The sequence below is a fragment of the Physeter macrocephalus genome, chromosome 6, assembly GCF_002837175.3.
Source record: "Physeter macrocephalus isolate SW-GA chromosome 6, ASM283717v5, whole genome shotgun sequence".
Taxonomy (NCBI): domain Eukaryota; kingdom Metazoa; phylum Chordata; class Mammalia; order Artiodactyla; family Physeteridae; genus Physeter; species Physeter macrocephalus.
In genome coordinates this window covers 62,641,306-62,651,437 of record NC_041219.1, presented here as the reverse complement: position 1 = coordinate 62,651,437, position 10,132 = coordinate 62,641,306, and the positions used below count along the sequence as shown (strand labels likewise).

The following is a 10,132-nucleotide window of genomic DNA, read 5'->3' as shown; positions in this document are numbered from 1 at the left end:
GGCTTGGCTTCAGGCTCAAGACTGGATGTAGATCTACTTCATGCTTCTTTATTTTAGGACCAATCACCATCCAAGGTATGCTCTTCTGATGATGGATCACAAGGGTACAAGATCCAAGCCAGATCATGAGAATACATTTAAAGCCCCTGCTGATGTATCACTGGATAAAGTAAGTCACATGGCCAAGCCCAACATCAATGGGGCAAAGAAATATACTCTTGCCACTCTAGGGAGAGGCACCACAAAGCCACATTATACAGATATTTCCAGCTATTGTTGTATGAAGAGGTCAGTGAGACCTCTCTGCAAAAGAAAACCAAATATAAAGCTGGATAAAATTGTCGATAACCACCATTTCAAGGCTATGGAAATTGAGCAAAGGGAGCTAATAATTGAGAAGGATTTATTCCTGAAAAAATCTGCAAGAATTTTGGGTAAGAGCTGTGGGAATAGGCACCGTTTCTGCTTGGAGATGCTTCCCCAGCCCATGCTGGTCGGTGAAAGCTGTAGTTTACCAGGGTAGTGCTGGCTGTGAATACCAGCAGTTTTGCGTCCTGAGTGGGCAGACTCAACTTGAGGCTGAAGACAAAAATCCCATGGCTTTGTCATCTAAAAGTGGCAAACTCAGTAGGAATCAAATGGGAAAAACCTACAGCTTTTCTGGCCTGAAGCTCTGGTTCTATCTGGGACAAGTGATGGACCAGCTAGTAACTTAATGGGGAGCTCTTGGAAGTGAGAGAGCCGTTAAAAGGACTCCATAAGCTTTCCACCCATTCCCGGCTGACCGGGACAATGAGCTATGCCAGAGGAGACCAAAAAGAGTGTACTGAAAAGTACAAGCCAAGGCACACTTGAGAACTAACTGAGGGTTGAATGCATTTCCCAGTCTATGCACAGATTGATTGCCAGAGGGTGGAAGTACTTATGGACTTGAGGTGCTTAAGCAAACCTCTGCATAAATTGTTAGCTGACCACTGAAATATTAGTGACACAGGGATGAACCCTAATAAGGAAAGCTGAAAAATAATTTAAAAAATACAACTTCAAAACCTAAGTAGAAACATTAGGAGCTGCACACGTGTGGGAAAATATGGTGACTATGACTCAAAAAATAGGAAATCTAAATAGATTTAGAATCTATAAAAAAGAACCAAGTAGAAATTCTAGATTTGAAAAATACAGTAAGTGAAGTGAAAAGTTCACTAGAAGGGTCAATAGAAGATTTGAAACGACAGGAGAAACCATCAGTGTACTTGAAGATAGATCAATAGAAATGATCTAATCTAAAGAATAAAGAGAAAACAAGATTGCAGAAAAATAAACAGAGACTCAAAGATCTGTAGAACAATGCCAAGCATATCAATGTACTTGTAATAGTAGTCTCAGGAGGAATGGAGAAGCACAAAGGTAAATTTTTTTTTTTTTGAAGGAATGATGACCATAAACTCCCCAATTTGATGAAAAGCCTTAATCTATAGGTCCAAGGTGCTCAATGACCACCAAGTAGACTAAAAGCATGAAGAGATTCACACATAGACCCGTGATAATAAAAACTCCAGGAAGCCAGGACAAAGTCTTGAAGCAGCAAGAGGAAAATGACTCATCTTGTATGGAAAACAATACAAACAATGACTGACTTCTCACAAAAATATGGGGTGTGGAAAGTAGTGGAAGAACATATCCAAAGTGCTAATAGAAAAAATGAACACAAAGGCTATTTACCAGGAATTTTCTATCTAGTAAGACCATCTTTCAAAATGAAGGCAGAATATAGATCTTCCCAGGTAAATGAAAACAGATCTGCCCTGTAAGAAATTCTAAAGGCTATCCCTTCAAGCTGAAAGGAAATGATGATAGCAGATGTGACTCAACTCAACAGGAAGGAATGAAGAGCCCTGAAAATGTTACATATGTGAGTAAACATAAAAGAATATTTATTGTTTTTTCTTAATTTCTTTAAAAACAAAGACTATGTGAAGCCACAATTATAATGCTACATTTTGGGGGATGCATAGATTTAATATGTATGACAATACTAGCACTAAAATGAGAGGGAAAAATGAAAATATATCAGAGCAAAGTTGCTGTGTTGTTATTACTATTACTGTTACTGTTATTATTATTCTGGAGCAGATTGTGATGAGTTAAAGATATATATTGTAGGGGGGAACCTTCAAGATGGCGGAGGAGTAAGACGTGGAGATCACCTTCCTCCCCACAAATGCATCAAAAATACATCTACATGTGGAACAACTCCTACAGAACACCTACTGAACGCTGGCAGAAGACCTCAGACTTCCCAAAAGGCGAGAAAATCCCCATGTACCTGGGTAGGGCAAGAGAAAAAAACAGAGACAAAAGAATAGGGATGGGACCTGCACCTCTGGGAGGGAGCTGTGAAGGAGGAAAGGTTTCCCACACTAGGAAGCCCCTTCACTGGCAGAGAACGGGGATGGACGGGGTGGGGGGAAGCTTCGGGAGCCATGGAGGAGAGCGCAGCACAGGGGTGCAGAGGGCAAAGCAGAGAGATTCCCGCACAGAGGATCGGTGCCGACCAGCACTCACCAGCCCGAGAGGCTTGTCTGCTCACCCAGTGGGCGGGGGTGGGGGTGGGGGGTGGGGTGGGAGCTGAGGCTCGGGCTTCGGAGGAGGTCGGATCCCAGGGAGAGGACTGGGGTTGGCTGCGTGAACACCGCCTGAAGCGGGCTAGTGCGCCACAGCTGGCCGGGAGGGAGTCTGGGGAAAAGCCTGGACCTGCCTAAGAGTCAAGAGACCGTTGTTTCAGGGTGCACGAGGAGAGGGGATTCCTTCTCTGTCTGCCCACAGAAGGCAGAGCACTGCCTAAATGAGCTCCAGAGACGGGCGCTAGCCATGGCTATCAGGTCAGACCCCAAAGACGGGCATGAAACGCAAACGCTGCTGCTGCCGCCCCCAAGAATCCTGTGTGCGAGCAGAGGTCACTCTCCACACCCCCCTGGGAGCCTGTGCAGTCCGCCACTGCCACGGCCCCGTGACCCAGGGACAAGTTCCCCGGGAGAACACACGGCGTGCCTCAGGCTGTTGCAACGTGAAGCTGGCCTCTGCCGCCGCAGGCTCACCCCACATTCCAATTATAACTACGGTACCCCTCCCTCCTCCCGACCTGAGTGAGCCAGAGCCCCCGAATCAGCCGCTGCTTTAACCCCATCCTACCCCATCCTGTCTGGGCGGGAACAGAGGCCCTCAGGCGACCTACATGCAGAGGCGGGGCCAAAACTAGTACCGCATCCTCTGAGGTGCAAGATTTCCTTTATCCCTCTGTATCTGGGTTAACTGTTGCCATAAAATTGCTGTTCCCCAAGCCACCCCAAAACTCAGTGGCTTAAACCACCAAGCATTTATTGTCGCCGATCTGTGGCTTGGCTGAAGATTGTCTGAAGTAGGCTGGGCTCAGTTGGGGTGTCTCAGTTTACTCGGCATGTCTCTTCTTCCCTCCCAGTACAAGCACGTTAGCCTAGATATGCTCTTCTTGTGGCAGTGGCAGAGGTTTGAGAGCTCAAGCAGGAACGTGTAGACTTCTTGAGACCTACATCTGGAACTGACACTCCATCAATTCTGCCTCTTTCTGTTGGTTAGAGCAAGTCACATTGCCAAACCCAAAGTCAAGGTGTAAGCAAGGATGTCCCTGCCGTAACGGAAGGGGCACTGCAGAGTTCCATGGCGGAGGGTGTGGTTATATGAAGAGATGAAGAATTGGGGCTGCTAAAGCAATCTTCCACACTCTGTTGGAATGACTAGGTCTTACTTCTGAGGTCTTAGCATCTTACTTTTATCTCTGTCATAGGGGTCAAATAGATCTGCATTTCATTGTTTCTTTGCTTACATACTGTTCTCCTTTATTTAGACTGTTAACTTCTGGAAGGCAAGGATGAGTTTTACTTATTCTAGTTTTTCCAACAATACTTAGCACTCTCCTTCACGAATGGTCAGTGTTTGGTTAATGTGTTCTGAATTGGCATTTTAAAATTTGGAGTAAAGTAGCTAACTCAGACAGGTATGTTATGATTTTGTAGAAAGAAACTTGTGAAATGTTTTTGTTCAAAGAAGAATTTCAGAAATGGCTCCTAAATAGAGGCTAAAGCATTTTTCTCTACAGAGTCATTAAATTATACATGAATCAGTGCTCACAGATATTTACCAATGGATAAAAGAAAAAATTTGCAAAGAAGGAAATTTGGAGGGGTTTATGAGTGTACTGGGTTGGCCAAAAAGTTTGTTCGGATTTTTCCGTAAGCCGTTATGGCAAAACCTGAATGAACTTTTTGGCCAACCCAATATTAGTTAACATTGAGGAAGGGGAAGAGGTATTTGTAAGATGTGGGAGAATATACATTTTAAAGTTTTAAAAAAGGACTTTATTTTTACAGGTTAAGAATAAGTACACCATATAGTTGTGGCTTGCTAAATAGCGTCATCAATAAAGCATTTATTAGTGTTCACTGATGATCAGCTGTGACACTGGAAACTGTAAAAATGATGATTCTCTATCATTCCTTCAGCATGTATTAGCTGGAATGTTTGTGAAGAAGAACTTTTCTTCCCTCCACCCACCACCGTTCTCTTTGGACTGAATGGAGTCTTTTTATTCAATGTGTCAGCATCAGTAATGATCATTTTCTTTTTTTAATGCTAAAATAGTCCCAAATTTGGTCAATTGGACACCCTTTAAGTTGGATTCTATGTCCTTTGGACATGTCCCCATTAGTTTTAGAGCATATCCTGCTTTCAAACCAAACAAGATGCTCTGGGCTCACCTTTCATTTTCCCTGACTCAGCCTGAAATCAGCCATTTTGCCAAGGATCCCTGGTTACTTTGAGTGGAGAATGGTATTTAGAAGCCAGGATCTGGGTGCTAGGTGTGCTTATTGTTACTGGGGTGTCACTGCTTGCTTTTAGTTCTTTTTAGTGGATAAAGCCTATATACATATATATAATTTTTTAATTTCTGTTCATAATTACTGCACTAATACCACTACCAACAATAAACACTAGATGTGAAGTTTAAGATTTCTTTTTAATACTCTTTGTCCTTAAGTTACTAGGAAACAGGACATGGGATCATAGTCTCAAATTATCACCCAACATATGACTTAGCAATTACGAAGAGGAAAATATACCTTTATAATTGAGAGATCTGTTAGCTACCCCCTAAATCAGTGATTAAATTTGGCGTCATCAACAGTGGCATCATGTATCTCCTAACACACGCACTGGGGACGTTCACAATATCACCTTGCCACAAATGTTTATCCTTAATCTATTCATGGGCACAAAAGTCAGACAATTCCAGATTGTGAAATATTTTGCAAGATAACTGGCCCAGATTCTTCAAAAATGTCACTGTCATGAAAGACAAAATAAGGTGGAGGGACTATTCTAAATTAAGGGAGACTAAAGATATAAGATAACCAAACCTGATAAAGGACATTTACAGGACAACTGCAAATGAATATTGATTTAAGTATAATTACGATGTGCATATATTGGAGAATATGAGGGTAGATAGGAAGTGTGCTTATATGTGGTACATTCGTTTTTGTTTTTGAAAAAGAGGCAAACCCTTATCTTCCATAGTAGGATGCCAGTAGATAATGAATAAATTAAAAAAATTAAGAAGTAGCAGTGTAAGTGTGTCATTTTGAGCTGGGAGGGCTAGTGCCAACAGCCTCAATTAAATGAGCTAGAAATGGTGGCCTTTAGCGAGTGGGAAATGGTAGTGATGGGAGGTCAGGGGGCTGCTGTTGAGCTATTTTGAGTATCTTAAACTCTTTGCTTATATAACTTTGAGAAAACTAAAATCTAAATTTAAAAAGAAAATAAACCTCAATTTTAAAACAAAATGAAAGAAATGAGTGGATGTTATGAAGAAATACAGAGGAGAGAGAAGTTGGAGCCAGGCTGTGAAGGAGGCCACCTGTCAGGGGAGAGTTTGAACTAAATCCCATTAGCGGGGAGCCTGTTGAGAAGTTCAAGCAGGGTCATCATAACGCAGCTCTTACAGCGGCAGAGAAAATCCTTCTTTAAATACTTACTCATCTTTTAGGTCCTCTTAGAAGTCATTCATTTGTCTACTCATTCAGGCACTGCCCTGGGTGTTGAGAATGTTGCCGTGAACAAAATGGACCGGGCCCTGCCCTCGTGAAGCTTATGCTCCATCCCTCTCAGGCTGATTATGCGGATTTGGGACACGTGAGGAATAACCACCCTTTGCCTCAGGTTGCGCCTCAGAATTCTCTCAAATCGCTGGTGTGTGTGCGCGCGCACACACACACCCTAATGAAATCATCTTAATTCACACGATTTCACATTAATTTCACATTAATTTTGTGGGACCATTGACGCCACACGTGATCGTCTCACACCCCTGTGACTCCGTGTTCTCTCAACAGCCTGCCCAGGTCTCCCTGTGGCCTCTTCGTTCCCTCAACTCTGGCAGGAGATCCCTAAGCTGCTTTGTCATTATTTCCTTTAACTGGGCTCCACATAAGGTCTCTTGGTGGCGAATGGGAAGGGTGCAGGGCGATGGGAGCAGAGGGGCCAGAAGAAGTGGGCAGAAGTCACTCTCGGTAAAAGCTCCTCTGCATGATAAAAGGACGCTCTGAAGGGGCATGAAAAAGAGGTGGTATCTGCCTGGAGGTTGAGGACGGCGATGGTTCCAGGAGTAAAGATCCACATGGAAGGAGGCAGATGGTAAAGTGGAAAAGGAATACTGGGGGCACTGGCACATGGCGCACAAAGAAAAACGTTAAAAAGTTTCAGAGAAGAGCGGGAAGTGACAAGAGGGAAGGGAACTGGTGAGAGGAGAATTACAAAATTCATCTCCATTTTGTTTTATCATTCACATCATTATCTGACTGCCTCTGGTAATACGATGTTTCAAAATGCCTTCAGATAGAGACAGTCTCTCATCCACATTGTCTGTAGTAAAAGAAATTGGGGCACACTTCTCAAGAAGCTTGAACAATCTGGTACTGAAACATCAGAAGAGTGCATCTTCTTTTCACCATAATGGTGAGACCAGAGATGGTTTTTTTTACCCCCCGTGCTTAGATGGAAAAAAGAAAAGAAAAAGAAAAAGAAGACCTTTCCAGGTGGAAAAAAAAGCAAGATTCTAAAGGATTTGTTAAAAAAAAACAAACAACAAAACCAGCTGGGTCAGATACAGTGTTGTCATATCTTTGCTATGTGGGAGGAGGGGAAAAAACAATTAATAAGGCGGTGCCAACTCTAGCTGTGCTTAATAGGGGGTTATTTCCACTCAGGGTGTGTTCTCGCAGGAGTTGAGTGCTGCTAGAAATAACACCATGTGGATTCTTCCCTTTCTCTGTTACAGAGAACTCTTACTATCTCATCACATCTCCTGCTTTCTAGATTCAATCTTCTTTCTGAAAGTCTTATTTATTCCTCCCTTTTTTCTCTCTTACTCCCTTCTGCCCCCATTGTATAATTTGGAAAAGAAAAGGGCCAATTTGTGGAAGTATTAAAGAAACGTTCCCTTGAGTACACAACGCAAATGTCTAGAAGTGTATTGTTCACAATGTACGCAACAGGCTCAGAAAACTGCAGTGGATAATGAAGACTTTTTTTCATGGTTGGAGGACTTCGCACAAGGCAATGAAGGTTATTTATCCCTTTGAAAAAAGACTGTCCGAGTTGAATAATTAATATCATTATGATAAGAACAAAGCAGAGATTGTTTTAAAAGAGTAATGATGGTAGGATCTTCGTATGCTTGCGAGAGTGATTAAAATTGAACGCTCTGCCCGTGTTTCCTGTACACTCCAGGAATAGTAAGCAAAAGAAGATGGATTGGATTCAGCAGAAGGCATTAACATGCACGTTGTCAACTAAGCCTTTACGAATTATTTTTTCAGAGATGATAAACATTCGAATATTTTCTCTGGAAACCAGGAAGCCTGTTTTATTTGAGGTAACGAGCCGGGACAGACCCACTTTGAAGCTAATGCAGCTTCAGACTCCCAGCCACTCACCTGGGGCCCTTTCTAAGACTGTGGGAGAGGCCCTAATAATGTGTCCAAATGTTTTAGTAGAATTTGCAAAAGTAGCATATTTTAATTGCAAATCACTGAAGATTGCTGTCTCTGTCCACTCCAACTTTCTCTGATTTTCCTTCACGCTGGGTGTCCTTGGACCGGCGGTGAGCGTTTTTGAGATGAAGCTAAGAGGAAGTTGAGTAGGGCATAATTTAATTTGGGGTTAGTGAGATATATTTATGCAGCTTGCCGTCAGTTTCCTGTAAAGTTATTGCCAGCTGTCCCAAGGAAAACTTCCAGGAAAACTCCACCTGCGCCTTGCACCTCCTCACCCAGTATCCTGACATAAAAGTGTCACAGAACATGTGCTCCATGGGTCGTCCCCTTGTTCTAGTTGGAAAAAAAGCTGCCCCCCACCTCACCTGAAGTCGTTGACCGCTTTTGTATTTTGTCACAGCTTTTCTTCCTCTTAGATCTGCTCCCCAATAGAGTATGTGACAACTTAGAATTTTCTTTAAAGAATCAAAGTGTAATGTTTCCCATTAGAAAGCTGCTCAAGCTTTGTAACATGTGTACATCAATATTAAGCCTCTAAAATTTTTCATAGGCTGGGAAGGGAAACCCGAACATAGACATGTAGAAAAGTTTATTCAAAAGAGTTGATAAAGCTTGATTGTGCCACTTAACCTGCACTTTGGAAAGACATTTTGGGACATTTTAACAAAGCAAATGAGAAATTACAGACTGCTGTTTGGGACACATTTGAAGAGTTCCTTCTTTTATTATCTACGTTTATTTATGAAAGAACCAAGAGAAAACTTAGATAATAATTAATGTACTATGAAACAAAAAAGATAAAGATTAGCTCTGACATCAATAGAAATCAGTCTGACATTGGGAAGCAAATTGCAACATTTTATTTTTTCAAATTATACCAAAACTATAATTCTCGAAGAAGAAAAGAGAAATTTTGAATAGAAGTAATGAATAGGCTCCTGGATTGTTTGATAATCCAGTTAATGAAGAGGAGTGAGTCATATGTACACATTGGGAAATGATTTAAATTTTTGGTAAGTCTGAGACAAAATACTGACATTGATGAAGATAATGTAAAACTTTATAATACACTGCAAACTGGTGAATGAGTGTCATCAATGCAGGGGATATTTAACATTAGTCACTGCACAAGAAAACCTGAAACCTTGAAGCCTTACAATTTATATATAAAAAAATTTGATAAAGGTTTTCCCCAATTCAACAATTCTGAAAAATGTACTACTACCAATAAGTAAGAAATTTTCCCAGATGATCAACAATAAAAAACAATTTTTGAACAACCATAGTAAAGATTAGACTGGATTCTTTCTATTATTTCTATAGAAAATGATATAATAATCATAATGTGAAGAGGTACTCAAAGAGTATGAAGTAAAAAACGGTAGAAAAGCAAGTATTACAGAAGAGTCAAGGAGCAACTAATAAAAAATGTTATTTAAATTAAAAAAGTGTTGCATTTATAAGTATCAGAATTCTTCAGTTGTTGTGACGTGTTTTCTCATTTTATGTAAGTACTTACTTTCGCATCAAATTTTCTACACTTTTCCTTAAAGAAGGACTCCAAATTGTAAGCTTCAGGCCCTACCCTTTGGTTTCCATGTTTGATCTGAAAGATGCTGTGAGATGAATACATTTCTATCTTTTTTCTCCAGACAAGGCATGGGCTTTGCATCTGCTGATGGGGCCATGGACTGTTTGTATCTCCTGATGGGGCCATGGACTGTTTGCATCTCCTGGGATCCTTTGGGTCAAGTGAGCTGGCAGAATACCTCCAACAGTCATTAGCAGCCTCAGGTGAGAGCTTTTACCTCAATAAATAATGCTGTGAAATATAACCCAACATCTTGTCATGTTAGAATATTTCTTTCTTTGCTGTCTGACTAGGAGTTAGGAAGTGCATATTTGCAACATTGAGAAATGTTGTTTCAGATTTCATGAATCTGGGTGATCTCTGAAAACAGTTTTATTGAAAGGTTTGTGGTCCTTTTATTTTATTTTTTTTTAATTTTTTTTTTTTTTTTGTGGTATGCGGGCCTCCCTCT

General features: G+C 41.2%; 1 long non-coding RNA gene across 1 annotated transcript in view; it reads left to right on the top strand.

The window, feature by feature from the left end:
- The first annotated feature begins 1,809 nt into the window (after window positions 1-1,809).
- Window positions 1,810-10,132, top strand: part of LOC102991827 (uncharacterized) — a 13,098-nt gene continuing 4,775 nt past the window's right edge. Inside the window, exons 1-2 of the long non-coding RNA XR_449107.3 lie at window positions 1,810-1,912; window positions 9,743-9,884. This is a non-coding gene — a long non-coding RNA (uncharacterized lncRNA). The remainder of the gene's footprint in view (window positions 1,913-9,742; window positions 9,885-10,132) is intronic.